The sequence below is a fragment of the Aquarana catesbeiana genome, linkage group LG03, assembly GCF_042186555.1.
Source record: "Aquarana catesbeiana isolate 2022-GZ linkage group LG03, ASM4218655v1, whole genome shotgun sequence".
Taxonomy (NCBI): domain Eukaryota; kingdom Metazoa; phylum Chordata; class Amphibia; order Anura; family Ranidae; genus Aquarana; species Aquarana catesbeiana.
Window position 1 is genome coordinate 579200786 of NC_133326.1, and position 13041 is coordinate 579213826.

The following is a 13041-nucleotide window of genomic DNA, read 5'->3' on the forward strand; positions in this document are numbered from 1 at the left end:
CCAGGACAAAGGCAAATCCATCCGTTCCTCCGTCAACTTTCTAAGTTTTTGGAGTAAGGGGCTAAAATTCAGGGAATATATGTCTGAGGTTTGTTTAGGTATAGCCGTACCTAGATAAGAGATAGAATTTGGTCGCCATTGAAATGAAAAGTTGGATTGAAGGGAGGAGAGTGTAGCGTGTGATAACGAAAGGTTTAGGGCTTCCGTTTTAGAGATATTTAGTTTGTAATTACTAAGACGATCGAATCTGTCTATCTCTGCCAAAATGGAAGATATGCTAATATGAGGTTGGGTTACGTAAAGAAGGAGATTGTCTGCATATAAGGATAGTTTACAGTGGGACGAAGGGGTTTGTATGCCCTGTATGTTGGGATTGGATCTTATGGCTTGCGCCAGGTGTTCAATTACTAGTGCGAACAGGAGAGGGGAGAGAGGACAGCCCTGCCTGGTGCCATTAGTGATCATAAATTTTTCTGATTGAATGCCATTTACCAGAACTGTGGCAGAGGGTGCAGTATAGAGAGACATAATACATGTCAACATTTTCGGGCCAAGACCTAGTTGGGAGAGGGTGGCTTGGAGAAAAGACCAGCTGACCCTATCAAAAGCCTTCTCTGCATCACAGGAGAGAAGGCAGGCTGGTATATGCATATGTGATTAAGTGTATGGTCTTGGTGGTATTGTCTCTGGCCTCGCGGCCAGGAACAAAGCCCACCTGATCTTTATGTATGGTTTGTGGTAACAAAGGGGAAAGGCGGTTCGCGAGGATCTTAGCATACAGCTTTAGGTCTATATTTAGAAGGGATATCGGTCTGTAGTTGGGGCAAATGGAGGGGTCTTTACCAGATTTGGGGATGACAACTATCAGGGCTTGGAGTATAGAAGAGGAAAGAGCAATGTTTTCATCAATGGCATTAAGGGCTCTTGCTAGCAGTGGGGATAATTGTGGTGCGAACATTTTATAAAAGCGGGGGGAAAATCCATCTGGACCTGGACTTTTGCCATTTTTGAGATTTTTGATAGCGGTTAAAAATTCCGCTTCAGACAGAGAGGTCTCTAGATCCTCTGTATCCGATAGCGGAAGAGACGGAAGTGCTGTCTCCTGAATATATGAGGACAGATCTTGCGGGGTGGGTATAGTAAGTGGGGTCTGAGGGGTGAGGTTATAAAGGGTAGAATAGTACCGGCGGAATTCCTCGGCTATTGCTGAATTCTGCATGAGTTTACCTTTAACGGGGGAGTTTATAAACGGGATAGGCCGTCTGGTTTGACGTGGTTGGAGAGTGTTTGCAAGGTGTCTGCCACATTTGTTGGCTTGAGAGTAGTGAGTGAACCGTCCCTTATCCCGGGCTATTAGAGACCTTTCTGCAAAAATAAGCAGGAGGTCTCTTCTCGCATTGGAGAGTTCTAGGAGAGACGAGTTAGCGGGATTTTTTTTATGTGATTCTTCCAGGTTGGTAATAGTGGAGAGAAGCCGTGTTATATCCGCAGTGCGGGCATGTTTCAAACGGGCTCCGTGTTGAATTAGTTTGCCCCTAAGTACACACTTGAGTGCCTCCCATTTAGTAAGTGAATTAGTGGTGTCCTGGGCATGATCCGAAACAAAGTGTCTAATGGTCTGTATAATGTCCTGAGAGCATACTGAGTTAAATAATAAATTATCGTTTAGCCTCCAGTAGGAGCTCTGTTTATGTGTTGGGATATGTCCTAAGCTCATGTGTATGGGGGCGTGGTCTGACCAAAGGGTGAGACCAATAGAGGCGGAAGGTGAGTAATCTAATAATGATTGGGAAACTAGGAGGTAGTCCAGTCTGCTGTAAGAAATACAACCCCTGGCAAAAATTATGGAATCACCAGTCCCTGAGGATGTTCCTTCAGTTGTTTTATTGTTGTAGAAAAAAAGCAGATCACAGACATGGCCAAAAACTAAAGGCATTTCAAATGGAAACTTTCTGGCTTTAAGAAACACTAAAATAAATCAAGAAAAATAAATGTGGCGGCCAGTAACAGTTAGATTTATAGAACAAGCACAGGGAATAAATTATGGAATCACTCAATTCTGAGGAAAAAATTATGGAATAACCCTGTAAATTTTCATTACAAACACTAACACCTGCATCAGATTAAATCTGCTTGTTAGTATGTAGGTAAAGAGGGTAAATCAGCACGCAGTGTTGCACAAGATGTTGGTTGTTCACAGTCGGCTGTGTCTAAAACATGGACCAAATACAAACATGGGAAGGTGGTTAAAGGCAAGCATACTGGTAGACCAAGGAAGACATCAAAGCGTCAAGACAGAAAACTTAAAGCAATATGCCTTGAAAACAGAAAATGTACAACAAAACAAATGAGCAACAAATGGGAGGAAACTGGAGTCAACATCTGTGACCGAACTGTAAGAAACCGCCTAAAGGAAATGGGATTTACATACAAAAAAGCTAAAAGAAAGCCATCTCTAACACCTAAACACAAAAAACAAGGTTACAATGGGCTAAGGAAAGGCAATCGTGGACTGTGGATGATTGGATGAAAGTCATATTCAGTGATGAATCTCGAATCTGCATTGGGCAAGGTGATGATGCTGGAACTTTTGTTTGATGCCATTCCAATGAGATTTATGCAGACGACTGTCTGAAGAAAACATGCAAATTTCCACGGTCAATTATGATATGGGGCTGCATGTCAGGTAAAGGCACTGGGGAGATGCCTGTCATTAAATCTTCAATAAATGCACAGGTTTACATTGCAATTTTGGACACTTTTCTTATCCCATCTATTGAAAGGATGTTTGGGGATGATGAAATCATTTATCAAGATGATAATGCATCTTGCCATAGAGCAAAAACTGTGAAAAAATTCCTTGAAGAAAGACACATAAGGTCAATGTCATGGCCTGCAAACTGGATCTCAATCCAATTGAAAATCTGTGGTGGAAGTTAAAGAAAATGGTCCATGACAAGGCTCCAACCTGCAAAGATGATTTGGCAACAGCAATCAGAGAAGGCTGGAGCCAGATTAATGTACTGTTTATCACTCATCAAGTCAATGCCTCAGAGACTACAAGCAGTTATAAAAGCCAGAGGTGGTGCAACAAAGTACTAGTGATGTGTTGGAGTGTTATTTTGTTTGTTTGTTTTTCATGATTCCATAATTTTTTCCTCAGAGTTGAGTGATTCCATAATTTATTCCCTGTGCTTGTTCTATAAATCTAACTGTTACTGGCCACCACAATTATTTTTCTTGATTTCTTTTAGTGTTTCTTAACCACTTCAGCCCCGGAAGGATTTACCCCCTTCCTGACCAGAGCACTTTTTACAATTTGGCACTGCGTCGCTTTAACTGCTAATTGCGCGGTCATGCAATGGTGTACCCAAACGAAATTTGCGTGCTTTTCTTCCCACAAATAGAGCTTTCTTTTGATGGTATTTGATCACCTCTGCCATTTTTATTTTTTGCGCTATAAACGGAAAAAGACCGAAAATTTTGAAAAAAAATGATATTTTCTACTTTTTGTTATAAAAAAAATCCAATAAACTCAATTTTAGTCATACATTTAGGCCAAAATGTATTCGGCCACATGTCTTTGGTTAAAAAAAAAGTCAATAAGCGTATATTTATTGGTTTGCGCAAAAGTTATAGCGCCTACAAACTAGGGTACATTTTCTGGAATTTACACAGCTTTTAGTTTATGACTGCCTATGTCATTTCTTGAGGTGCTAAAATGGCAGGGCAGTACAAAACCCCCCCAAATGACCCCATTTTGGAAAGTAGACACCCCAAGGAAATTGCTGAGAGGCATGTTGAACCCATTGAATATTTATTTTTTTTGTCCCAGGTGATTGAATAATGACAAAAAAAAAAAAAAAATTTACAAAAAGTTGTCACTAAATGATATATTGCTCACACAGGCCATGGGCATATGTGGAATTGTACCCCAAAATACATTTAGCTGCTTCTCCTGAGTATGGGGATACCACATGTGTGGGACTTTTTGGGAGCCTAGCCGCGTACGGGGCCCCGAAAACCAATCACCGCCTTTAGGATTTCTAAGGGCATAAATTTTTCATTTCACTCCTCACTACCTATCAGAGTTTTGAAGGCCATAAAATGCCAAGATGGCACAAAACCCCCCCAAATGACCCCATTTTGGAAAGTAGACACCCCAAGCTATTTGCTGAGAGGCATGTTGAGTCCATGGAATATTTTATATTTTGACACAAGTTGCTGGAAAGTGACAATTTTTTTTTTTTTTTTTTTTTGCACAAAGTTGTCACTAAATGATATATTGCTCACACAGGCCATGGGCATATGTGGAATTACACCCCAAAATATATTCTGCTGCTTCTCCTGAGTACGGGGATACCACATGTGTGGGACTTTTTGGGAGCCTAGCCGCGTACGGGGCCCCGAAAACCAAGCACCGCCTTCAGGATTTCTAAGGGCATACATTTTTGATTTTACTCCTCACTACCTATCACACTTTTGAAGGCCATAAAATGCCAAGATGGCACAAAACCCCCCCAAATGACCCCATTTTGGAAAGTAGACACCCCAAGCTATTTGCTGAGAGGCATGGTGAGTATTTTGCAGCTCTCATTTGTTTTTGAAAATGAAGAAAGGCAAGAAAAACGTATTTTTTTTTTTCTTTTTTCAATTTTCAAAACTTTGTGACAAAAAGTGAGGTCTGCAAAATACTCACTATACCTCTCAGCAAATAGCTTTGGGTGTCTATTTTCCAAAATGGGGTCATTTGGGGGGGGGGTTGTGCCATCTGGGCATTCCATGGCCTCCGAAACTGTGATAGGCAGTGAAGAGTGAAATCAAAAATTTACGCCCTTAGAAAGCCTGAAGGCGGGGCTTGGTTTTCGGGGTCCCGTACGCGGCTAGGCTCCCAAAAAGTCTCACACATGTGGTATCCCCGTACTCAGGAGAAGCAACAGAATGTATTTTGGGGTGTAATTTCACATATTCCCATGGCATGTTTGAGCAATATATCATTTAGTGACAACTTTGTGCAAAAAAAAAAAAAAAAAAAAAAAAATTTGTCTTTTTCCCGCAACTTGTGTCACAATATAAAATATTCAATGGACTCGACATGCCTCTCAGCAAATAGCTTGGGGTGTCTACTTTCCAAAATGGGGTCATTTGGGGGGGGTTTTGAACTGTCCTGGCATTTTATGCACAACATTTAGAAGCTTATGTCACACATCGACCACTCTTCTAACCACTTGAAGACAAAGCCCTTTCTGACACTTATTGTTTACATGAAAAAATTATTTTTTTTTGCAAAAAAATTACTTTGAACCCCCAGACATTATATATTTTTTTAAAGCAAATGCCCTACAGATTAAAATGGTGGGTGTTTCATTTTTTTTTTTTCACACAGTATTTGCGCAGCGATTTTTCAAACGCATTTTTTGGGGAAAAAACACACTTTTTTAAATTTTAATACACTAAAACACACTATTTTGTCAAAATGTTTGATGAAATAAAAAAGATGATCTTAGGCCGAGTACATGGATACCAAACATGACATGCTTTAAAATTGCGCACAAACGTGCAGTGGCGACAAACTAAATACATTTTTAAAAGCCTTTAAAAGCCTTTACAGGTTACCACTTTAGATTTACAGAGGAGGTCTACTGCTAAAATTACTGCCCTCGATCTGACCTTCGCGGTGATACCTCACATGCATGGTGCAATTGCTGTTTACATTTGACGCCAGACCGACGCTTGCGTTCGCCTTTGTGCGAGAGCAGGGGGGGGCAGGGGTGCTTTTTTTTTTTTTTTTTTTTTTTTTTTTTTTATTATTTTTTTTGCTTTTTTATCTTATTTTTAAACTGTTCCTTTCATTTTTATTTTTTTTTAATCATTTTTATTGTTATCTCAGGGAATGTAAATATCCCCCATGATAGCAATAGGTAGTGACAGGTACTCTTTTTAGAAAAAATTGGGGTTTATTAGACCCTAGATCTCTCCTCTGCCCTCAAAGCATCTGACCACACCAAGATCGGTGTGATAAAATGCTTTCCCAATTTCCCAATGGCGCTGTTTACATCCGGCGAAATCTAAGTCATGAAATGCTTGTAGCTTCCAGTTTCTTAGGCCATAGAGATGTTTGGAGCCATTCTGGTCTCTGATCAGCTCTATGGTCAGCTGGCTGAATCACCGGCTGCATTCTCAAGTTCCCTGTTGGGACAGGAGAGCCAGAGAAAAACATGGACGACGGTGTGGGGGGGGGGCATTCCCTCCCACTGCTTGTAAAAGCAATCCTAGCGGCTAATTAGCCGCTAGGATTGCTTTTACAAGAAAGCCGACCACTGGCTGAAAAGAATGATACCAAGATGATACCTAAACCTGCAGGCATCATTCTGGTATAACCACTCAAAGTCCAGCAACATACCAGTACGTTGCTGGTCCTTGTTGGGCATACATTGTAAACTTTTTTTTCATGCAGCCTGTGGGCTGAACGAAAAAAAGATATTGATCGGTGGGTATGCCCACCATTAGAATACCTCCCTTCATCCACCCACTTCTAATGATGGGCATACATGCACCGTATATATATGCCGAAGCATGGGGGCATCCTCCCGCAAAAGGCAGGAGCAAATCGCTCCTCCACCCACTGCTGCCCCCACGCTTCGGCATATATGCTGAAGTATGTAACTGTGGTGGTGAAATCACCTCCGACAGCGCTGGAGTCACGGCTTTATGTATCGTGGGAGCAAACGCTGTTGCTGTCAAGATAAATAAATCCGTGCTGCAACTGAATGGCGTACCTGCTAAGCAAATGATGGTTAACAAAAAAACAAAGTAACATTACAGTATAACAGTATTACTTACCATACCTGCAAAGCAAGATACAAAAAAAACATAGTAAAAAATAAAACATTTAACGCAACCTGTGCCTACCTAAAAATATATATATGCCGAAGCATGGGGGCATCCTCCCGCAAAAGGCAGGAGCAAATCGCTCCTCCACCCACTGCTGCCCCCACGCTTCGGCATATATGCTGAAGTATGTAACTGTGGTGGTGAAATCACCTCCGACAGCGCTGGAGTCACGGCTTTATATATCGTGGGAGCAAACGCTGTTGCTGTCAAGATAAATAAATCCGTGCTGCAACTGAATGGCGTACCTGCTAAGCAAATGATGGTTAACAAAAAAACAAAGTAACATTACAGTATAACAGTAATACTTACCATACCTGCAAAGCAAAATACAAAAAAAACATAGTAAAAAATAAAACATTTAACGCAACCTGTGCCTACCTAAAAAATATATATGCCGAAGCATGGGGGCATCCTCCCGCAAAAGGCAGGAGCAAATCGCTCCTCCACCCACTGCTGCCCCCACGCTTCGGCATATATGCTGAAGTATGTAACTGTGGTGGTGAAATCACCTCCGACAGCGCTGGAGTCGCGGCTTTATGTATCGTGGGAGCAAACGCTGTTGCTGTCAAGATAAATAAATCCGCTCTGCAGCTGAATGGCGTACCTGAAAACACAAAGGTGGTTAACAATAAAAAAAACAAAGTATAAAAAAATTGCATACCTATAAAGCAAACATGATAAAAACATAACAATAAAACATTGCAGTATAGAATGCAGAACAATAGAGAGAGAACAATAAAACAACAACTATTTTTGGTTTTTTTATTTTATATATTTTTTTGTGTTTTTTTCTTTTTTTTACTTTTTTTTGTTTTTTTTACACTTTTTTTTGTAACTTTAACTTTTTTAACTGGTACCAGGTTTGGGTCTCTCAAAATGCGACAGCATCTTGGGAGACCCTGTGGAAGTGTGCCTAGTCTGTGCAGTGCTGTACCCTACGCTAATACTCCACTAGTGTGTGGTAGCGTTCAAAACATTCACCAATGCAAAGACCAGGATTGCCAGGACAGAGGGGACAACAATACCGGGTGTCACGCCTAAATCCGCGCTTGCTGCAGACACGACATCTTTTTTGGGGGGTTCGTTGGGTAGGGGTACTCGGGAGGGCATAAAGAAAATGCCTCTCATGCAGCCGGCTTACTGCATTTGGTTGGGGTTGGTGAGGTGGAGCACCGTCTGGATACAGAAGGGCTCTGACGATCTCTTCCTGGAATTTAAGGAAGGATCCAGTCCGTCCTGAAGCTCTGTATAGCACATAAGCATTCAGCAAAGCCAATTGAAATAAATAAACAGACACTTTTTTGTACCAGCGTCTGGCCTTACGGGCAATTAGGTACGGCGCCAACAACTGGTCGTTGAGGTCCACCCCTCCCATATTAAGGTTATATTCGTGGACACAGAGGGGTTTCTCCACAACACCAGTCGCCGTAGGAATTTGGACCATCGTGTCTGCATGAAGGGAGGTGAGAACGAAAACATTCTTCTTATCCCTCCACTTCATAGCGAGCAAATTATTATACTTCAAGCAGGCTCTCTCCCCCAGCCTAAGACGGGAATCTACAAGCCGCTGGGGAAAGCCCCGGCGATTAGGTCGCACGGTGCCACATGCTCCAATCTGCTGATCAAACAAGTGACTAAAAAGTGGCACGCTCGTATAATAATTGTCCACGTACAAGTGGTACCCCTTTCCGAATAAGGGTGACACCAAGTCCCACACTATCTTGCCAGCGCTTCCTATGTAGTCAGGGCAGTTTGTCGGCTCTACGTGACTATCTTTTCCCTCGTAAACCATAAATCTACATGTATAGCCTGTGGCCCTGTCACAGAGCTTATACATCTTGACCCCGTATCTGGCACGCTTGCTGGGAAGGTACTGTTTGAATGACAAGCGGCCAGAAAATTTAACCAGGGACTCATCAACGCAGACAACTTGATGGGGGGTAAACAAGTCTGCAAAACGTTGGTTGAAGTGGTTTACGAGGGGCCGAATTTTGTAGAGCCGATCGTATTCAGGACGAGGACGACAGAGTTCATTGTCGTTGAAGTGCATGAACCGCAAAATCTGCTCGTATCGTGCCCTGGCCATGGAAGCAGAGAACAAGGGTGAATGGTAAATTGGGTCAGTGGACCAATATGACCGCAACTCACTCTTTTTATTCAACCCCATGAGGAGGGAAAGGCCCAGAAAGATCTTAAATTCAGAGACCGTAATTGGTCTCCAATCTCTGGCAAGGGTGGACTGGGGCATAGTGGCGATGTATTGACCAGCGTATAAATTGCTTTGGTCCACAATAGATCTATAGAGATCTTCGGTGAAAAACAGCGAATAAAAATCCAGTGGCATAAAGTCAACTGTTTCCACCTGAATTCCGGGTTGGCCAGTGAAAGGGGGAAGTACGGGTGCTGCAGAAGTGGTGGGTACCCAATTCGGATTGGCCAATGCAGCAGGAAGGGCACTATGGGCACGACGGGCCTGTGTTCGTCTTCTTGGTGGCAGCGGGACACTACTAGTGCTTGCCACCTCGCCAGCTTGAACTGCACTTATGGGACTCGCCACGTCACCACGTGATACTGCAGTGCTGGATGTACGACCAGGGTGTACTAGGCCGCTGGTGCTTGCCAGTTCACCAGAAGGAGTAGCGGCACTAGTACTTCTCTGCTCCATACGAGAGCCCTGCGGTTCTTGCACTTCAAGGACAGCATAAGTTCGGGGTCTGGTACGCCTGACCTTAGCAGGGACCACAACTCCGTCGTCAGAGCTATCTGTCATGGAGCCGCTGTCCTCTACAGGATCGTATTCTGAGCCTGAACTTGACAGATGAGTGACTTCCTCTTCACTATCTGTCATGCTCAGAATCCTGTAGGCCTCTTCACTAGTGTACCTTCGATTTGCCATTTTGGCCTCTAAATTTAGGGGTACACTAGTGAGACTCACAGGCAAAAAAGCTCCCGACTGTCAGCGACTGATTCAAAACGCTACCAAAAAACTGTTAGCGATCGCAGGGATCAGGCCTGACTCTGCGACCGCTGCAGTTATGTGTGCTTAGTGTTTTGTAAGTGTCAGTAATCGATCGATACTGCACTTGGGTGGGCTGGGCTGGGCTGGGCCGAGGAGCAAAACGCAGGTGCTAGCAGGTATCTGGGCTGATCCCGCTAACACTGCGTTTCAGGGAACCCTAAACTGCTGCGGAGTATAGATCTGATCGGATCAGATATCGATCCGTTCAGATACTATAGCACTAAGGGAGGTGTATGCTGCGTGCGTGGGTTTTAGCGGTACTGGCGCTAACCTGACGCTGCCTGGGGCGACGCAGACCTTATCTGATCCTAAAAACGTAACTTCTATCACCGCCGGGCAATTAGGGGGTTAAACCTTTATAAGGTAATAAACGGCGGGTGCCCTAAAACTATAATAAACTGTAATAAACTATAATAAACTACAAAAAACAAACTATCTAACCAGCGTCACCCGTAACACTTATACGGTGATCGCTGGTGAAAGGGTTAACTAGGGGGCAATCAGGGGGTTAAAACCTTTAGCAGGTAGTATATGGGGGTCCCTGTCGCTATAAAACACTGACAGCGAACCTATATACTTACCTCCCTAAACTAGCGTCACCTGTGTCACTAATACAGCGATCAGAAAAACGATCGCTTAGCGACACTGGTGACGGGGGGTAATCAAGGGGTTAACTTTTATTAGGGGGGGTTAGGGGGTACCCTGGACCTAAGGGGGGGTACCCTAGACCTAAAGGGGGCTAACCTAACTGCCCTAACACTTATAACTGACAAACTGACACCAATGCAAAAAAAAAAAAAACACTGCTATTGGTGTCAGAGTGACAGTGGGTACAGGGGGGTGATCGGGGGGTGATCGGGGGGTGACAGGGGGGTGAAAAGTGTGCCTGGCGTGTTCTACTGAGCGTGTGGTGTTGGTGCACTTACTTGGATGTCTTCTCTCCTCGGCGTCGGATCAAAAAGACCGGCTCCAGGAGAGATGACATCACTTCCTCTCCCTCTGTTTACATTACAGAGGGAGAGGAAGCATTTGATTCGTGGGAGCGATCGGGAGGGGGTGGCCATCAATGGATGGCCTCCCCCTGACCCCTAATCGCCCGCGAACAAGAGCCGACCGCTCAGGGCACCGGGGGGGGTCCGATCGGACCCCCCGCCCGCGGGAAGGCATCACGTACCAGGTACGTGATTTTGCCTGCCCGTGCCGACCTGCTCACGTATATATGCGTGAGGCGGTCGGCAAGTGGTTAAAGCCAGAAAGTTGCCATTTGAAATGCCTTTAGTTTTTGGCCATGTCTGTGATCTGCTTTTTTTCTACAACAATAAACAACTGAAGGAACATCCTCAGGGACTGGTGATTCCATAATTTTTGCCAGGGGTTGTATGTGCGGGAGAATAAAAAGTGTAGTCCTTAGTGTTAGGATGTAGCATCCTCCATATATCCACAATGGATAAGTCAGATAGGAGTGTTCTCATTTTGGTCAGGGAGGTCGGGGAGATCGAGGACTTACCGGTGGACGAATCAAGACGAGGTATCAAGGCAGCATTAAGGTCTCCTCCCAGGATCATGTTGATTGTGCAGAATCTTTTCAGACGGGAGATCACAGAGGAGAGGAATTGTTGTTGGTTCTGGTTGGGAGAATAAATGTTAATAACAGTGTAAACCATTCAGGTAAGACAATTTAAGAAAGAGATACCTGCCTAAGGGGTCAATATAAGAATCAAGGACATCTGGAGTAAAGGAAGCGTGAAAGGCTATAGAGACCCCCTTAGATTTTGCAGAGGGATTGGTGCTATGAAACCAAACAGGGTATTGTTTATGAAGAAATTGTGGGCATTTGTCTGTTCTAAAGTGAGTTTCCTGTAGGAGAAGGATTTGGGTTCTCAATTTGTGAAAATGATATAATATTTGCCATCTCTCTGATATAATATTTGCCATTTGGGTTCTCAATTTGTGAAAATGATATAATATTTGCCATCTATTTGCACTATAAACATAACATCTCAGAACTCCGCGTTGCTGTGTAAATGATAAACAGGTATACATATTATCTAAAGAGGGCATATCTCATAAGACATCCCGGTATATAAACAGCCCGCAGAGTTTTCATACCCAGCAACAAGTCATCAACATGTTTAATAGGGGATGTAGAGGAGGAGGGGAAGGGGAGGGAGGGGGGAGGAGGGAATGGATGGGATGAGACAAGGTTAGGGATAATTGAGCAATAGAGAAGTGCGTTGCCTGTATCACCAACAAACACACCTCAAAAGGAGCAAAAGGATGGAACATTAATATAAATCCTGTGTTAAGGAAAAAGAAAATGGGTTAGTAATAAAATGTCCCAACAAAACTGCAATCAGGGACGTCTGCACTGGTCTGGAACCTGTGAGAGAAATAGAGTAATAGATCAAACGTCATAAGACGGGGTTCAGCCATCTGTCGCAGTTGAGAAGTCCGACTTGGATCTTTTGTTTGTCTTCGTTCGTTTCTGCCATCCTGCTGCAGTCTTGAAGCCAGGAGTGGCTGCATGAAGTGGCCAGTCTGGAATGGAGATCTGTGGCAGTTCAAAAGTCCCGAGGAACCTGGGGAGATCACCCAGCATGCGAAACGTTGCAGACTTCCCTTCATGAGATGCAAACAGATTAAAGGGGAAACCCCAGCGGTACTTGATTTGTTTTGCTTGGAGGGCTCCAGTTAGGGGTTTTAGGGCACGCCGCATGTCCAAAGTCATTTTGGAGATGTCAGGAAGCAGGGATACAGCGGTGCCATTGAAATATATGGCAGCTTGAGAGCGTGCAGCTTGCATGATGGCATCTTTGACTGCATAGAAGTGTACTCTGCAGATCACATCTCTGGGGTGTTCTAAATCTGGATTCTTAGGGCCAAGAGCTCTATGGATTCGGTCGAGTTCCAGTGGGGCGTCTTTGTCTTTCTGGAGTAGATCGTTAAACATGGCAATTACTGCAGGGCCTAGGTCTTTGGTTTCAACTGATTCAGGGAGGCCGCGTATGCGTATATTGTTACGTCTGGCCCTGTTTTCCTGGTCGTCCTGATGATACATCAGTTGCTGGATCTGGAGGGTATGTTCGTGCAAGATAGTGTCATGCGCATGCAGGGTGGATGCAGTCTCC